The sequence below is a fragment of the Triturus cristatus genome, chromosome 10 (assembly GCF_964204655.1).
Source record: "Triturus cristatus chromosome 10, aTriCri1.1, whole genome shotgun sequence".
NCBI classification, from domain to species: Eukaryota; Metazoa; Chordata; class Amphibia; order Caudata; family Salamandridae; genus Triturus; species Triturus cristatus.
In genome coordinates, this window is record NC_140593.1 from 1,079,589,824 (window position 1) to 1,079,607,170 (window position 17,347).

The window sequence follows — 17,347 nt, forward strand, 5'->3', positions numbered from 1 at the left end:
GGTAGGGTGGTGGGGTACGGTGCGTACATGTACGGGGCTGGGGTACAGTGGTAGGGTACGGTGGTGGGGTATGGTGCATACAAGTAAGGGGCTGGGGGACGGTGGTGGGATACGGTGCGTACAAGTAAGGGGCTGGGGTAGGGTGGTGGGGTATGGTGCGTACATGTACGAGGCTGGGGTACGGTGGTGGGGTACGGTGCGTCCAAGTATGGGGCTGGGGTACGGTGCTGGGGTATGGTGCGTACAAGTACGGGGCTGGGGTACGGTGGTGGGGTACGGTGCGTACACGTACGGGGCTGGGGTACAGTGCGGACATGGGGGGTACGATGCAGACATGTGGGGGGGAGGGTGGGCTGTACGACTCGTATCCGGGGCACAAGTTTACCCGGATATGAGTGGTACGGCGTTCGATCCGTATGGAGCCTTTTCCATGCGCTTGTGTTTTCGGACAGCCGGTACGGATCGTACTTGAGCGCTCGGACTTCAGTTTTACAATTTGTATGTAGAAATGTCCGGGGACGTCTCGTAGACTTTTCCCGAAGTCATTCGTATGGATTTTTCACGTACGAATCGTACTTCGACGTTTGTACGGGACTTGTACGATTCGTACGTAAAAAAATACGGATGCGAATCGGACGGTAATTTTTTTTAACGGATCGGAATCGGCACCTTAGTAAGGTAGGAATATGTGTTTATATTGTTTCTATAAATGAATGATTATTACATATAGTTTTATTGTTTTATATTTTTAAAATAAATTAACAATTTTGTCTTTTTTTTTTTCAAGTATTTGTATGCTAGGCAGAATTAAATGCAATTTATATTTTAGGATTAAATAATTACTTTTTTGTAGTATTTATTTATAGTGTATTTCAGATGAAGATCCAACATCAGTTTTTCATTGTAAAACAGGATGCAAGGATGAGTCAACTCTGAGGATGAAGACTTCATATTTCATTCAGTATAGTCATGATCTGTACATTCATTTATTTTTATTAATATTTCATTTATATGTATGTTTAAGAATTTTTATTTGAATTAAATGAATTAATATTATATATTTTTTTAATTATAGTATATTACATTTTCTAAAAATAATATGGTAGTTATTTTTAATTTAAATTAAATAATTAACAAGGAATTTATATTTTTACTAATATTACAGAGATATTTTGAATGACAATATTTTTGGAGTTGAAATTTTAGCCGTTTCCATTATAAGTATGCAAAGTAAATATTTTTTCTATCAATATTTTGACATTGATATTATAGCACCACAATATTTTTGTGGCCAGTATTCTGGCATACATCCACGTAAACATGGAATGAAGAATTGCTTTCCTAGGGCAGAGGTCTGCCATAAAATACCTGGCTTGATTCAAAGTGATGTTGAAAGAGTAGTCTTGGAAAATTACATTCTGACTATAAGGGATGTCTGCAGTAAGTAAAAGATGGATGGATGATAGTTTGAAAAAGATCAGAGCTTGCCTTGATGCTAAAGGCAACGTCAGAGATCACTGAAGCTTTAGAACAGATTGGCTCAGCCTTCTGTGATGCCATGGATTCTTTCAGTGAACAGGATTGTGCAGGACCCATAGACAGCATTGAACAATAGCAGGTCGATAGTGAAAACTTTGTACCTTTGATAGCAGCTGTACGTTAACAATTTTGATGCATGAAAGGGACAAGATAGGACACTCTGTTTATCTCAGTCATGAACTCCAGCCATTTAGCTGCTGAAAGGGAGAACAGTTGGTGAAAAGTAAGCAAGATGGTGGGGGGGGGGGCACTTAGCCTGGTTCTCAAATCACCTTCAAATGCAGACTGGAACAGAATGAAATTGACGTAGGAGGTGATCTTGACATTAGTTTGGTTTATCTTGGACATCAGAGCCCAGTGAGTTCCTGAAGAAGAAGGTTATTTCAAAGAGTGACATCTGCCCATTAAAAGCCTAGTATTATTTTTCTTATATAGAGGAATTCATGGGGGTAGGATGGGGCAGTGCAAACTTAGTGCAGAGGGCTTGTGTAGAAAAATCATGAAAGGCCTAGAAACTATTTCTTCACATATAAACACCCTCCATATTTTACTTTTCCATAAAATTATTAAACATAACCTCTTATACTGACTGTAAACATATTGTTTTTCACAAACTTATAAATGTAGCTGCCAACACTAACCATGCTCCTAACTCTTTCTTGCACCACTGCAAAGGATTCAAATTATCCCTAGCCCTAAGTCTAGTTTATGGGGTTTCTTAACCCTTATCCTAATCTTAGTTTAAAAGGTTTTGTTACCCCGTTCCAAATACTATGTTAATCAATATCCCACCCTTAATCCTAAACCTAACCCTAACATTGTCCTGTTCCTAACCTTAACCGGTACTATTTGTTAATAACTACGTTTTTGATAACTTTCCGTAACCCTCACCCAAAGTCTAGACTATGAACTCACCCATACAGTAACCATAGTTTAAAGACATCTGCCCTTATTTAGAGTGTACAGGATACCACATCACAAAAATGGTCAATGGCCTGTCAATCATAATACAATTTCATTAAAGCCTATGCCACTTATAATACAAGTACGATATATATGCCGCATTTTGATGAAGTCCCCCATTCCGCAAAATCTAAATAAGACCCTTCCTTTACCCTGTCAATAACCTACATTTGTCATTAATCTTCCATTTTGTTTCCCATCCTTAATCCTTTTAATTCTTTCCACCGTTTTCAAAATGTTTCTTTTTGATCCCTTTTTTTTCTTATTTTTATTTTACTTACTTTTTATTTCTCACTTTTGTCTCACTAGTGATCTAAAAGCTACTAAAGTTTTCCGTTTCCTAAATGTTTCTTTTTTAATCACTTTATTTTTTCTTATTTTTGTTTTACTTACTTTTTGTTTCTAATTTTTTTCTCACTTTTGACCTAAAAGTCACTACACTATTCTTCCTATGGATGATACAAGTTAATCAGGAGAGTGAAGCCGTGAGGCTGACGCCATAAAAAGGTCATCAGAAAGGCAGGTCGTAATCAGCACTGCTGTGTCAGCATCGGCACCACTGCCATTTATCACCCCTTTCCTCACTGCCTCCCCGTCGGGATTCAGGATCCAGGCGGTGGTGTGGGCTTGCGGTGGTCCGACCGTCAACATTGTAATCGGGCAGTCAGACCACCGAGGAGGTGACGGTCAGACCACCACCGCGGGTATGGCAGTCATGGGACCAACGTACTCATAATCAGCCCCTTAGTCTCCTTCATAAATGTTATTGTTTAAGATTGGGCGATGATTTATGGCCACAATACATAGGAAAAATTGCAATGGCCTTTGTCAGACAAATGTTGTGAAAGGGCATAGCATAATACACTCAGTTAGCTCTACATATATCCCCCTCATACTGGCCCAGAGTATCAACAGCCATAAACAAAGTTGTGTTTGCTCACTATATAAGCCCTCGTTACAATTTGCATGTTAATTCTGATAGGTGAAGTCAAAAGCAGTGATGATATATGCTAGCCATGACAGCAAGGCTGACTTATCTGCACTTACTTCTTTTTCCAAAAGGCAGAGTCATAAAGCAGGTGGATGTCTTTGGAAAATATGATGATGCTACTCAATCTTTGGGAGTTTTTCCTAGCATGTGGGGAACATTTGTAGACTTTTCTCTTCTCAGAATACAAACGTTTACATACAGACTGAACAGGAGAAGCGCCAGTGGCATCTGAGATTTCCCCAGTACATGAGGGGCATTTGCAGAGTTTTATTTTCTGGGACTGCCGGGGGTTACTTGGCAGACCTGAACAAGAAGAAAACAGTTTACCAGATGATAGCATGGCATGGGATGTGGCTTAGTACTAATTAGACCCCTCACAATGGGGAATGACTGTGCATACATGAATTTTCCTTGCAGAATTCCGCATTGTGTGCCCTGTTCTGAGGGGATTTAAGCTGCTTGTCAGATGCGGGTGGAGAAGGTGGAGTGGATGGAGTGAAAGCCACTTAGTGGGTAGGGTAGGAAAAGTAAACATAGGGCCTGATCATGATCTTGGCAGATGAGTTACATGACAGGTATCCCTTCTGCTGTATTACAATTCCATTATATCCTATGGAACGTATTATACGGAGGATGGTATATCTGGCTCATTTGTGCCGGAGTATCCCATCTGCCAAGATCGTAATCAGACCTATAGTTTTAGCAAGCTTGCCAGTGAAAAACAATGTCGGGGACAAGGAGATGAGGCTTGGATGCTGTTGTAGACGTAGTCTCATGCAATTTTATTGGCTGTAGTTACGGGGCAGTAATATGGGCTCTGGTCTTCACACACCCAGGAAAACCAGGTGAAGGAATACAGGGTCAGTCGTGATCAGGGTGAAACAAGATTGCATAGGGTGGCTTTGTCTAACCAGATTAGTAATCAGGGTCTCAGTGGGGAGAACAGATGAAAGCAGATAATGCAAAGAGAAAGCACTTGAAAAGATGTGCATTCTACCGAAACTAGATGGCATTTTTGTTTTTCATTAAAACAAAGACACTGGGGTTTGATTATATTTCCTCAATAATTTCCCTCTGTTTCTCCCAGTAAAGCTAGTTTGCATGCACTGACACTGTGTGCTGCAGCTGCTGAGTTTATTCAAGCAAGTCACACATTTGAGAGCCTGTTCTGTCAGTCTTCTCATCCCACAGTCCTTGCACATCCCAAGAACAGACCTGGGTTGAATTTTGTTGAATAACGAAACATGTTCCAAAAATGGTGCTATAGCTGTGGGTTAATGATACCTTTCCTGCTTCTACTGATTTTCCTTTTTTCCCGCGAGAGATGAACAGCTAACCCTGTCAGCTTTGTGACATTGTAGAGATGAGAAACAAGAACCGCAAGCTGAATGTCACTATTTTGACTGCCAATGCAGTGACTGACCATTACACTGGCTTGACCATTGCCGTGTCGTATTTTGTATAGGGGCGAGCATAATTGGCGTAATTCTCTCTAGTGCGATTACTCGTAATTACTGCAAATTACTCGTAATTATGCATAATTATGTGAGAAGCATAATCCAGCATTTACCACTACTTTCCCAGTGGAAAATGCACCTGTACGTTCGGAATTGGCCCGAGGATGCATTTCGCGCTATGTAAATTGCTCTAAATGGTACAGAGCACAAAAAAGTAGTAGCCAGCAGCCATTCGCCCTCTCTTAGTTTGTTGTTCCTGTGCGCCTGTGGTAGGACTTTTGCTCCAAATTACTCTTAATTACTCAAACTGACGTAATTTTGTAATTTCTGAAATTTCACATCACAGGAGTAATGAGTAATTATTAGAATTTCTCCAAATACTCTGGTGTAATTAAAATTTCACCCAGGCCTATTTTTGTGTTAATATTTAACAGACATAATGCTAACTAAATGTGATTAATTTGAAATTGAGGCAGAAAACCATTTGTTCCTTAAAATTGCGGATTACAACAGAAATTATGTTGGCTAGTGGGCACGCTTGACCTATTTAGCATTGCTCTTATCATGGAAAAACGAAATGTCATGGAACTGGGCTGTGTATTATTTATCATGAGATGCAAACTGCATCAATGTTGTCGTCACACAAGCTCTTAGTTGGTCTTAATCAGGTAGGGTTACCAATTTAACTTTAGTTTCCATATTCAGCATCATTATCTCATTGCTTCTCAAGAGATGATAAAAATGTGTAGATATTTTCATATTTTAAACAAATTACCTCAATATTTGGTCGCATTTTCCCCATGGAGAAACACAAATCCCAGACCTCTAAGCAAAGAAATGGTGCTCTTAATGCCAGGCGTCTGGCAAGAAAGAAACATGTGTGAATTTGTTTTACGAAATTTCATATGTGCAATCAGTTCTGCAGTATTAGCACAGATTACTACATTAGAGTATAATGCCAGTTTATGGAGCATGGTTTATTTGTTGACAGAAATGAAACTCAGGACAATATGGAAATTATCAAAAGAATACATTTTCTAAATCTGTATTACACAAGGAATCTGTGATGCATACCAGACCTCCTTGCCCTACCAAAACCATATATTTGTAATATCTACACATTAAAATATTTATTTCCCTAGTGCCGGTCCTCCCTCACTATGACTGGCTGGCCACAATATCACGCTGCACATGATGTGTTTCAGATTTTTGGGCATTTTCTCCCAAAACATTATAATCCCTTTCAGTCTCCCTCAAGCATGAACATGTCTCTGCCAAGGCTTGACCCACAACTCTGTTCTTCTGGAATGTCTGAGCATGGGGGTACCAGGGGTAGATGGGTTTTCTCTGGATTCAGGGTATCACCATCATCAGCTGTGCTAGCTTGAATCCAATGGCATAGTGAGCACGGGACTCATGTATGGGCATACACTTCCCACTTGGGATGACTATACCAACAAAAAAATATGATGGACGGAATGCTGAACATTGTCAAACATTCACCCCCAGTACAGAGATCTGGGTGTTGCTATGGTCGCCCTAAGTGGGAAGGATATGCCCAGACATGACTTCCTTGCTCACTATGCCATTGGATTCAAGCTAACCAGGCTGATGAGGGGTGATACCTCGAAACTGGTCTCAGGATGCTTGTTTTCCGGTCTAGGGAGGAACTGGCCTGGCAGTTTGGGCTAGGCCATTCCCATTAGGAGCAGGGTCAAGACTGATTTGCATATGGCTGGGTCCAAACTTGGGTTGCATGGTGAGCAAAAGAACAATGGATTTAAGCCAGATCTGTGACTGGTGGTGACTCTTTGACATTGTTCGGTATTCCGTCGATTATCTTTTTGTGTTGCTATTATTTTCAGAAATGTCTGGGGTTGGCATGGTTTACTAGGAGTCGGCAAGCCCAAGGCTCAAATGCCATAGTAGGCGGGCAGGAGGGCAGAAGGTCATCAGGGCGACAATCCAGCAAGGCAGCAGTCCAGCAAGGCAGTAGTCCAGCAGTGCAGCAGTCCAGCAGAGTGGCAACCTTTCAGCAGCACAGCAGTCCTTCTTCCTGTGGGAGTGTCCACAGGCCAATTAGTGCTCTGAAGTGTTGGTGTCTGAAGTCTAATATTTATATCAGGTGTCTCGTTTGAAGTGGGAGACGTTTCTAGAGGTTTCTCTTTGAAGTGCACATGCTCCCTGCCTTTCCTGCCCTGACTCCAGACCAACTACAGAGGGTATGTAGAATTTTGTATGGTGCCAGTACACAGCCTATTCAAGAGTAAGTAGGACTGTAACCAGCTGAGCCCTCCCATCCTGTGTGCGGCTGTCTAGGAGGAATACACAAAGCCCAATTGTCAGCTACACCCAGTCATGTGACACAGAGACAGTCTGCGAGCACTCAATGGCTAAGGCAGGAAAATGCCAACCTTCGATAAGTGCCATTTTCAAAATTGCAATTTAAAATCCGACTTTACCATAAGAGTGGATTTTTCACTACAATTCCAAAGACACCAAACGTGAGCTGTTCACCTTTTCCCATTTGAAAGTTACAGTTATTAAATGTGATAAGGTAACTCCGATGTTATCCTATCGGAGAGATAAACCTTGCAGAAGTGAAAAACGAATTTAAGAGTACATGTCCAACTTTTTAAATATACTGCACTCTGACCCCTGGGCTGTTTAGGATCTACCCTAGGAGTGACATATGTATTAAAAACATAGGTTTGAGCCTGGATAATGTTTGATTTTGCCAGGTCGAACTGGCAGTTCAACTGCACACAGGCTGCAATGCTAATTATGCGGCTGGCACAACAAGGGCTGCAGGCCCACTAGTAGCATTTATTTGACATGCCCTGGTTACTTGTAATACAACTTACTAAGGGCTTATAAGTACATTAATTATACCAATTGGCTGTAAGCCAATTCTAGCATGTTTAGAGGAGATAGCACAAGCTCTTAAAGAGTCCTAAGGCCAACAATACCGAATTCAGCAAAAGGTGGAGGATAAAGGCAAAATGTTTGGGGGTGGCCCTGCAGAGAGAGCCAGGACCAACATAGAGTATTTGATGTAATATATTGCATTTCTTTCTATATTTCTGCCTTCCTACTGTAATTCAGTTTACACAAAAAAACACTTGGTGAAATTCTAACTGTGCATGACTGGCCAGCCAAACTGTCAAGCGCACTTATGGTACACAATCCACTCCTCCTCCCTGTGACCCCAGCCCCACCCTAACATTGCCCCGTAGCTGGCCCTAAAAATAAAATTATAATAATGTTTTAATTATCATTTTAATTATCCTTTTTCCACTTGTCTGTGAGCAGTGGGGCGACGGAGCCGCTGCTGAATGGGCCACACACATAGCCCATTTGCTGTGAAATAAGTCACTTTGGTTTCCATTTTATATATGTTCCATGGCACTTGTGGGACACAAGGCAGTGCAAACTACAGTGCCAAACCTTTTTCCAGGTCACAATAATTTTTATTCTCAAAAGTTGACATGAGTTCAGTGCAAACTGGCTTTGTGTTACGAGAACCAACCACTCGACCCATCTCCCCTTAATCTATACAAAGAGGGGTAAGTGGCAAGAATAGTGCAAAAATCCAGGTTTTCACGGAAAGTCATTCCACTAAAATAGTCTGACCTGGCTTCAAAATAAATCCTTACACCAAATGAAATTAGGACAAACAACGGGCAAGGAAATATTTTGTGATATTCATATAAGTAGCTTGAATAATTGGCACTAAATTAACATTTTATGTGGCTTACCCTTGATGGTGGTTCTAGTATTGAAATGTGTACTGGGTGATGCACCTCAAGTACAAATCCCATGCAAGACAGTGCTTACAAGTAGCATAGATCAACATCGCATAAAATAGTGTTTTGCGCATGCGTGGATTATGACGCAACTCTAGCTAAAGATGGCCCTACACACATTTTTCCCATTCGTACATTGCACTACTTAGCATAACTCGAAAAACGTTCATCCTCTATATGATTATTCTCAATGATTAAAATAACATTTAAACATTGAAACAAAGTTTACCATTTACTCCCAATTTATTATAAGATTTTGTTTAAGGATTAAAAGAATATTTAATCTTAGATGTACAAAAAGGATCAATTTATGACATGAGAGGGGTTAGATCTTTGTATATACTACTGCTGAAAGAGGTGAAGTGGTAATTTTAGAAACACTTGTTTTTGTATTAATGTAAGTCGCATGAATGAAACCATAAAGCATCCTCGAGGAAGATAATTGGCTGCTAATTTCACTGTTGCCTTGAGCAGGGATTACCCCACCCGCGTGATCGTCTTTTCCAGTTTTACAACATATGTAGAGACACAGTTTTAGCTTTAAGTAAAATAATAAATGAGCGACTATTATTATTAACCGTTAGTGCCCTGAGGCCAATCTTCTTTAAAGAAAGTTGTGGAGAATAGTGCAAAGGAGGTGAAATGTATATGTATTTTTTTCTGAAGTAGAAGTAACGCATGACAGCAATGTATGTTATGTCAAGGCCCCAGGAAGGCACAAACATTACAGGAAGGTCACAAAATCCCTTGAGGGTAAACCAGTGGTGTGTTCCTCCACGCTGAGCCCTTCATATTACCTGTACTGAGCATACATCCTTCCCGCGTGATTGGCTGATGGATACATTGTCTCGAGCCGCACGCGTCAGGGGGATGACTGCGCTCCTGGGTGACATGTGCGTGTTGCCCTCGTTACGTGGGGCTCCTCTCCTGCCACGAGGTGACATAGGCTGCCATCGGGGAGGGGGAGGAGGGTGCGGAAAGGAAGGAGTGGACACCTGCCGCTACTGGCAGCCGCGGAGCGCCCCGCTGACAGTCCCGCGGGGCCTCCCTAATTGCCTTTGTAGGAGATTGTTGTCTCAGACAAGGCTGCAGGAGCACGGAACGCAATCGATGCCCCGTTGCCAGTTGGGGGAATAGATGCGCTGCTCATTGGAAACGACTCCATTTGGCGCAGGTGCTCGCGCAGCGTCGCCGCGCTCGCGCCGCCGTCTGCGGATCCGCATGGAGAGCAGATTAATCAGGGTAAAGATCTCCGCGGTCCCTCTGATGAAAAGCAGAGTCTCATTACAGTGTTTAGACACAAGATTGATCAGCTCTCTACCCGCATAATTGGAGGCTGCATGGCCAAGGGATTTTTTTTAGACCAAGGGAAAGGGATTTGCAGTGACTGAATAAAAAATAAAAAAAAACTAGAAAGCGATGAAGGCTTCTCCTGTCTGATGGAGAGGTTGTTAGAGCAGCAGAGGGATATCGGAGATTGGACGCTTTATAAGACATGCTTACAAGGCTCTTTCGGCGGCACCGGAATGAGGTCTTAATGATCCAGGCACCCGGAAGCCCTGCAGGTTAGACATACCATACTGTGGGAACTGTAGCAGGAAGAAATATCTAAAATAGAAGAAATACGTTTCCCCACGCACTCTACCTGATCAAAGGCCGCGACGGAAAGAGGGGAATCAATGAGACGGATTAGTGGTGGGAAAAAGGTTCCCTGCGAATCAGGAAACATAAGAAAATTAGGGGCAGCTTACCCTGGATGAACTGATAAAGGGGGCGCTTAGGTCAACACAGGAACAGGAGCTCGCGCATCACCCATGCCGGAGAGAGGGGCAGGCTACCGCGTGAGGGATGCATGTGATGCTGGCGCGTGCAGGACGTGTTAAATCCCTATGGGCGGGGTTAAGTGCGAATTTGGCTTTGGGCAATGAAAACTGTATTTCTCGTTTACATCCTTCATGAGCTCACTTTTCTCTTTCCTCTCCCTCCCACAGATAAGCCCTGTCAAGCAACAGCTTTCCCCCTGCATTTTATCCTTTTTCTAAACATGATGCCTGCCTTTAATAAAGCATCTGCCTAGGGGGTGACATGGGCTCTGCCACATTGGGGAAGTTAATGGTTGAGGAATTTTGAAGTCAACTAGACATGAAGGAAATATATAGAAACATATTTAGATAAAATTAAGTTGTTGGTATTGATTATTGGCGCCTTTCAGTGGTTCAAACTGAGCTGAGTCTATAGAGATTAAAAGTCTGAGATTTTTAGGTCTGACTATAGCCTCCACCTTTTCCATTTACTAAATGTTATTTATTATGCAGAATATACTTACCTGTAGAGGCTTTCAGCCAGCCCTCTTTCGTGATTCGTCTTTTAATGTGCTGTTCATATTTCTCTTTGGCTCACTACAGCATAAAGCAATGGGTTTGCCAACTTTAGTGATGGGCGAAAGAGAGATGGCATTCAGCCATTTTTAAGGATCACAGCCACACACAAAGTAGTTGATGTCAGTGCCAGGCACTACTATCTCAATGTATGCCTTTTAAGTAGTGGCGGCTTCCAGCAGTGAAAAGTGGTGAGGCAGCATGTGGGGCAATAATAAATAAATGAAAATGAAAACGTACCTGTCACCTTGCCACATTGCTGCTCTTCTGCTGTCTATCAGAGGCTCCCAGACTCCCCTGCGCCAATCCAGACCCTGCTATCATGCTGGTAATACTATTCCCCAGCATGAGAGAAGTGCTGGGATTGGGTGGAGCTTTCTGGTTTTACGCGCCCAGAGGGACCTGTGCCTGATGTTCTCCATGCAATAGCCTGGAGAAATCTAAGTGTGCATGATGGTTTGGCCATCCTAAGTCAGCTGGCCAAACCGTCATGTGAACTTGCAGTGCCCACCACTCCTCCACGCTGCTGTCAGAGGATAGCCATGCCCTAAAGACTCGACTTTATTATAATTTTATTTGATATGTTTTTATCTTTTGGCTAAGACAGTGGACTGCCATAACGGAGGAGCCGCTGCTGCTTTTAAGGCAAAAAATATTTTTCTTATAGCCTGGCTTTTTTTTAGATTAACACAGGCCAGCAACTTCCACAAATATAATAATATGCCAAAATCTTGACCAAACAAAACAAGCATGGACAAAGTCAAAAGGTTGGTAGCCAACCCCAGACCTATTGGATTTGCCTATACCTGTTTAAAGTGGCTTTGTGGACCTTCGGCATACAGGATAGTTTAGTGGATTAAAGCCTTTGGTGTAGAAATATGTGTCTAGTTAACCAGGGAATTTGTAAACTCCTGATTCACAAAATAAATTCTCTGGTTTAAGACTAAAAGGCTATATTATTCAAGTGAGAACCGGATGTCAGCCCTGAAATTCTTAAAACTCAAGCCATGAAAGACAGTGATGAAAACTGATTTAAAGACAGGGCAACTCGAATTATGCAATTGTGCGGCTCTGGCGATTTTCACATTATTGTAGATTTGCCATATTTGCCACATAATCCATAATCTGCAGCATAATCTGCACATTTTTAACAAAAAATTAGTTTGGAGCTGAAACGTTTATAAAGTTAATAAAAATGCAGCGACAGTGGCAAGCCATTTTCAAAGCTGGACTGATCACCTTCCTGTTGCTTAAAGCTATAGTTGGATGTTAAACTGGTACTAATGAGTTGCAACCAATGCCCATACAGTGTTACCAAGTTTTAAAATGACGAAATAATGAAGTAGTAGTAGTTCAAAAAGTGCTGCATTATGTCACATGATTTGCCTTTGCTTGCTGCATAATTTACTCAACCCTGCCGCTTATTTTGTCCCTATCCTGGGGCATAATTCTAGTGGCCCTGCATAAAGAACAACAAAATCAAACCTAATAAATCAGGTACACATTTTCAGCCTTAAATCTGGAAAATGTTTTATTAAATTGGGCCTTGTTATTAAATTTATTATTGGGCCTTGTGCGTGCAAATCACAGGTTCCATATTGGAATGCTCACAAACTGTGTTAAGTTATTCATCCATCTGAGGTCAAAAATATATATTTATCACGATGTGTGATGGAAAAGCTGCTATTTACAGCAATATATATCAGCCTATGTCCATTTGAATAAATATAACTTAGCTGTGGACCCAATGTGCAGCCCTAGTGGAAGTCTTGGCATTGCGGTTAAATGGGCCTCGAGTGTTGACCCCCCTTGTCCTTTGCAGTGTGTATGTGGCATTCGCAGGACTGTGTGGTGAAACTGGCTCAGCCACATCCTGGACCTTACCACAACTCTGAGCAATTCAAAGGCTTGGGTACCCAGTGCTCTGTTAAACATATCTTATAGGTTGGCTCAGGGTTCTCCAAAGTTGGTCCTGGAGGGCTGGATCCATACCAGATTTTTAGCATATCCCTATTTAGATAAATGTAGTTATCTTAAAAATCTGGCATGTATCTGGCCCTCCAGAACCCTGGGTTAGATCAAGCCACATCGGAACTATAAAGTAATTCAAGTTCACTCGAAAAGGCAATGCTTAGAGAATGAATCGGACTGTCGAGGATGCTTAGTTTGAAGAAGGTCAATGCACTGAGGAGGTGTTAAATGAAAGAGTTTTTGGCACAATCATAAATGGAGACACCAAGGAGACAGGATTGTGGGTGGCGATGTTGTCCACTGCAATATCCTCAACCACGTTAGAAAAGCAGCCTGCTGAAAAGTGTCAGCTGTGGAAGGAATAGACAAGTCACAGTGTCAGGCAGGATAACCTGATAAACACTTCTTGAGTATAAGGTGGGAGAAGGTAGAAGGTATAGAGACCGGTAGTAGGATAAGAGAGAGCGAAAAGAAGGCAGAGAATAGGAATTTGAGTGAGTAACAAGCATGAACAGTACCTTTCCTAACTAGACTGTTTTGATTGCTCCTCTTTGTGGTGCATGAAACTATATCTCATTGTGGGTCCTAATCTTTATTTGCAATGGCTGTTCATGGCCAAGATATCGCCCTTCGACACCCATTGGTTGCACATCCTTTTCCACCCTCCCAACCTCCCTTCTACACCCATTGTGTGCACAGCCTTTTCCACCCTCCCAACCTCAAAACTGACTTTGAGCATCATGTTATTGAATATCACCTCTTCTCAATTGCTTTGACTGAATAACAAATGTGCCTGTGTCTTCATTTGAGAAAGTGGGAATAGAAAACGCAAACATTACTACATCCTAAATTATTTAATTCAACTCCACGGCCTGAAGCAGCTGTCCCCTCTCCCCAGGTAAAATGAAGCTCACATCCTGTATATTTTCATTTTTAGTCCAGCTAAGAATAACAGCACTGATCCGTTTGAGAGTGATTAGTCCGACCAGTATCTCATTCACTCTCTGCTGATCCCTCTTCACTCGATCTCAGTTAACCGACCCATCAAAACCTGTAAATGCTCCCTTAATCACCTTACATCCAAACTGCTAGATAACTTTGTTACCTACAACTGACACTCTCTGCCTTTAAATGGTAATTCCATACTTGATAATGTCAACAATACTATCTCCCAAGTCATGGAGATGGTTGCTCCTCTGAAACGGGAATAGTCGTGACTTAGACCCTCTCAATTATGGTTTTCTCCTGGCCTTAACACCAAAAGGCATGAAATTCATAAGATTGAAAAAAAATGGCAACTCTTTAAATCCCCAGTTCTTCTCACAATGTTCAAAGGTCTGAGAAAGGACTGCAAACATTGCATCTTAATGCCCTAATCTAACCTCCTGCACTCCCAGCTTCAACTTTCTCCTATTCCGGCCTGGTCTCTTTTGCAGTTTATTCATGCCAACCCCTTCCCACCCTCCAGGGTCTCCTCAAACACCTCAAGCAACAACTGCAAAACGGGTCTTACATATTGCAACTCCCAAGACCCCATCCCACTCAGATCACCCTCAAAACTGCAAATACAAAGAACCTCTTCAGACCAATCAGGCAAGATGGCCTCATTGTTGTCCTCAAGAGCCTCAAAGCCACTCCTACCAACAACATCCCCTTACGTGTATCTATTATCATGGCCAACTTTTCACACTTTATCAAGGCATGGTGCAAAATCATCAATGCCTCCCTCAACTAAGGAACTTTACCTGGCTCAATAAAATGCGGTCAAATCATCCTCTACTCGAGAAACTCAATCTCAAACAAAACCTGCCACCAATCTATCTCTTGAGTTCCCAAATTCGGCAAACACAACTACCAGCAGAGTGACTAAATCAAGTATGGTAAACTACACATGGTTCACCAATCCGGATTCAGAGTATTGAATGGAATTCAAACTACTTCTTTAAAAATCCAGGACGATGTTCATTGAAGGTTACATAGCAGCGACTTTTCCCTCATTGTCTTGCTTGATCTCACTTCAGCATTAGACAAAGTTGACCACAAATGAATGTTCCTCCTCCTCAAATGGAATTTTGAAATTAAAGATAAAGGGCCAGATTCACAAACCACATTATGTAGTAAGTAAAGGAGTACTACAGTAGTATTATTTACTATTTTTCACAAACCTACCAGTGGGATTCTCCTCCTCTTCAATCTTTTTGATGGGGAGATCTCAGCAAATGTACGTTTACTAATTAGAAGAAAATGTTGGAAAAACCAGGGGGAGTTGTGGGAAAGTGGGAAATATGTACTGTAAAATGGGAGGGCATTAGCAAAAAAAAGATGGGTTTAGTGAGGGGCAGGCTACTACAACCCTACCACCCACAGTATTAAAGGTGATATAGCAGTAGTAAATGTACTCCAACACAGTCTTGGAGTAAGTCAAGCATCTCACATGGCCATTCATGGGTACGGCAAAACATGACCCTTAGAAAATAATGGAGGTAGGGACTTAGGAAATAATAGTAAATAAATGTAGGAAATAATGTTAACTAAATGAAATATATACATATATATGTGTGTATATATATTACCTACTGGCGGTCGCCAGTAGGTAGTTATAGTTAGGACCCTGTTTCCATAGGAAATCCGCAACATTCTATTTGGAATAACTTTGGCGCCGGTCGACGAATCCTCGCGAAATTTTCAAAATAGGTGGGGCGCTACGCTCCGCTCCTACCCTGAAAGTCTCGGGGGGATTCGTCAAGCAGGGGCCGAGAAAAAAGGGGGGTCCCAAAACGCGTTTTCCCCATGCATTTTTCCATAGGACCTTTAGACACAGCTACAGCCCGAACGGCTGAACAGAATTACTTGAAATTTGGCAGAGAGGTAGCCATAAGGTCAAGGAAGTGCCTTTTGCAGGTCTGGTGTAAATCTGTTCAGTATTTCCTGAGAAAATAGCATTTAAAAGCATATATATATGTGGGCGGAGCCTAACCACACATCTCATCCTGAGATCTGATTGGCTGTCAGCACTTCATCCAAGAAGTGTTGGCAGCCATCTTGGGACCAATATACATGATAGCACCTCTTTAAAAAGCATTGCAGTTAATAGAAGGTTTTAAGACTTTAGTTACATTATAAATCATTTGTTGATGGTACCATACTCATTTTAGGAATTGTGGTATGTTCTAAGGTGATTTCACCATGTGAAAAAGCCTTCTGCTGGGATATCATGATTGAGAGAAAAATATTTTCTCATGCTTTTACCACAGAGGTTTGGAAGGTGATCTATAGGCTAAACTGAGAGCTTATTTTCTGTAAATTCACATTATCTTTCTCAATCATGTGAGAATGAAGTCTGACATTCTCAGTAAAACATGTACATCCAACAAGGGCAGAGACTGTCAGTTGATTCCTTTGTGTTCTACTGCAGCTTCCCAGAGTGTTCCAAAGAACTACTAGAGCGCTAACAGTCCTACTTATGATAAACGTATGGAACACCTGAAGCCATCTTGCTTGGATTAAAGTGGTAACTCTTAAAACATTTAATTTAAAAAGGAACAAAATGAGGGGGTTCATTTTTCCATAAAAAGTATGATTAGTGCTGCAGAAAGAAAAATTAGGGCACATTTTGAGTGACTTCTCAAATCCTCTTCTATTTCATTAAAAAATTCTGACATGCAGACTGAAACATGCACTTTCAATACCAGCAGCAGTTTTCCCTGGTGAGCAGTAGCTTTACTACAGTGATCTAATGAGCAAAAAGAGTGCTAACATTCTGAATTTATGGCAAATGTGTGACACATCTGAATGCCTTCTTGATGGAATCAAAGTAAAAAACTGAAAGTATTTCCTACTGAGGAGACTGCAGTAAATGAGGAAATTAGGAAACTTCATAACAAATAAGTCTCCCAAGATGGCCACCAGAGACAAAAGAGCCCAAATGTAGCCCAAATATCACCCAGATGTAGCCCAAGTATAGCCCAATGACAGAATGTCCCAGAATGTTCTCAAAAACAACTAGAGCGCTTACTGTCTTCATTATGACAAAAGTATGGCACACCTGAAGCCATCTTGATTGGAATAAACTGGTAACACTTAAAACATTTAATTTAAAAAGGAACACAATGAGGAGGTTCATTTTGCCATAGAAATTATGATTAATGCTGAAGAAAGAAAATGAGGGCACATTTTGAGTGACTTCTCAAATCCTCTTCTATTTCATTAAAAAATTCTGACATGCAGACTGAAACATGCACT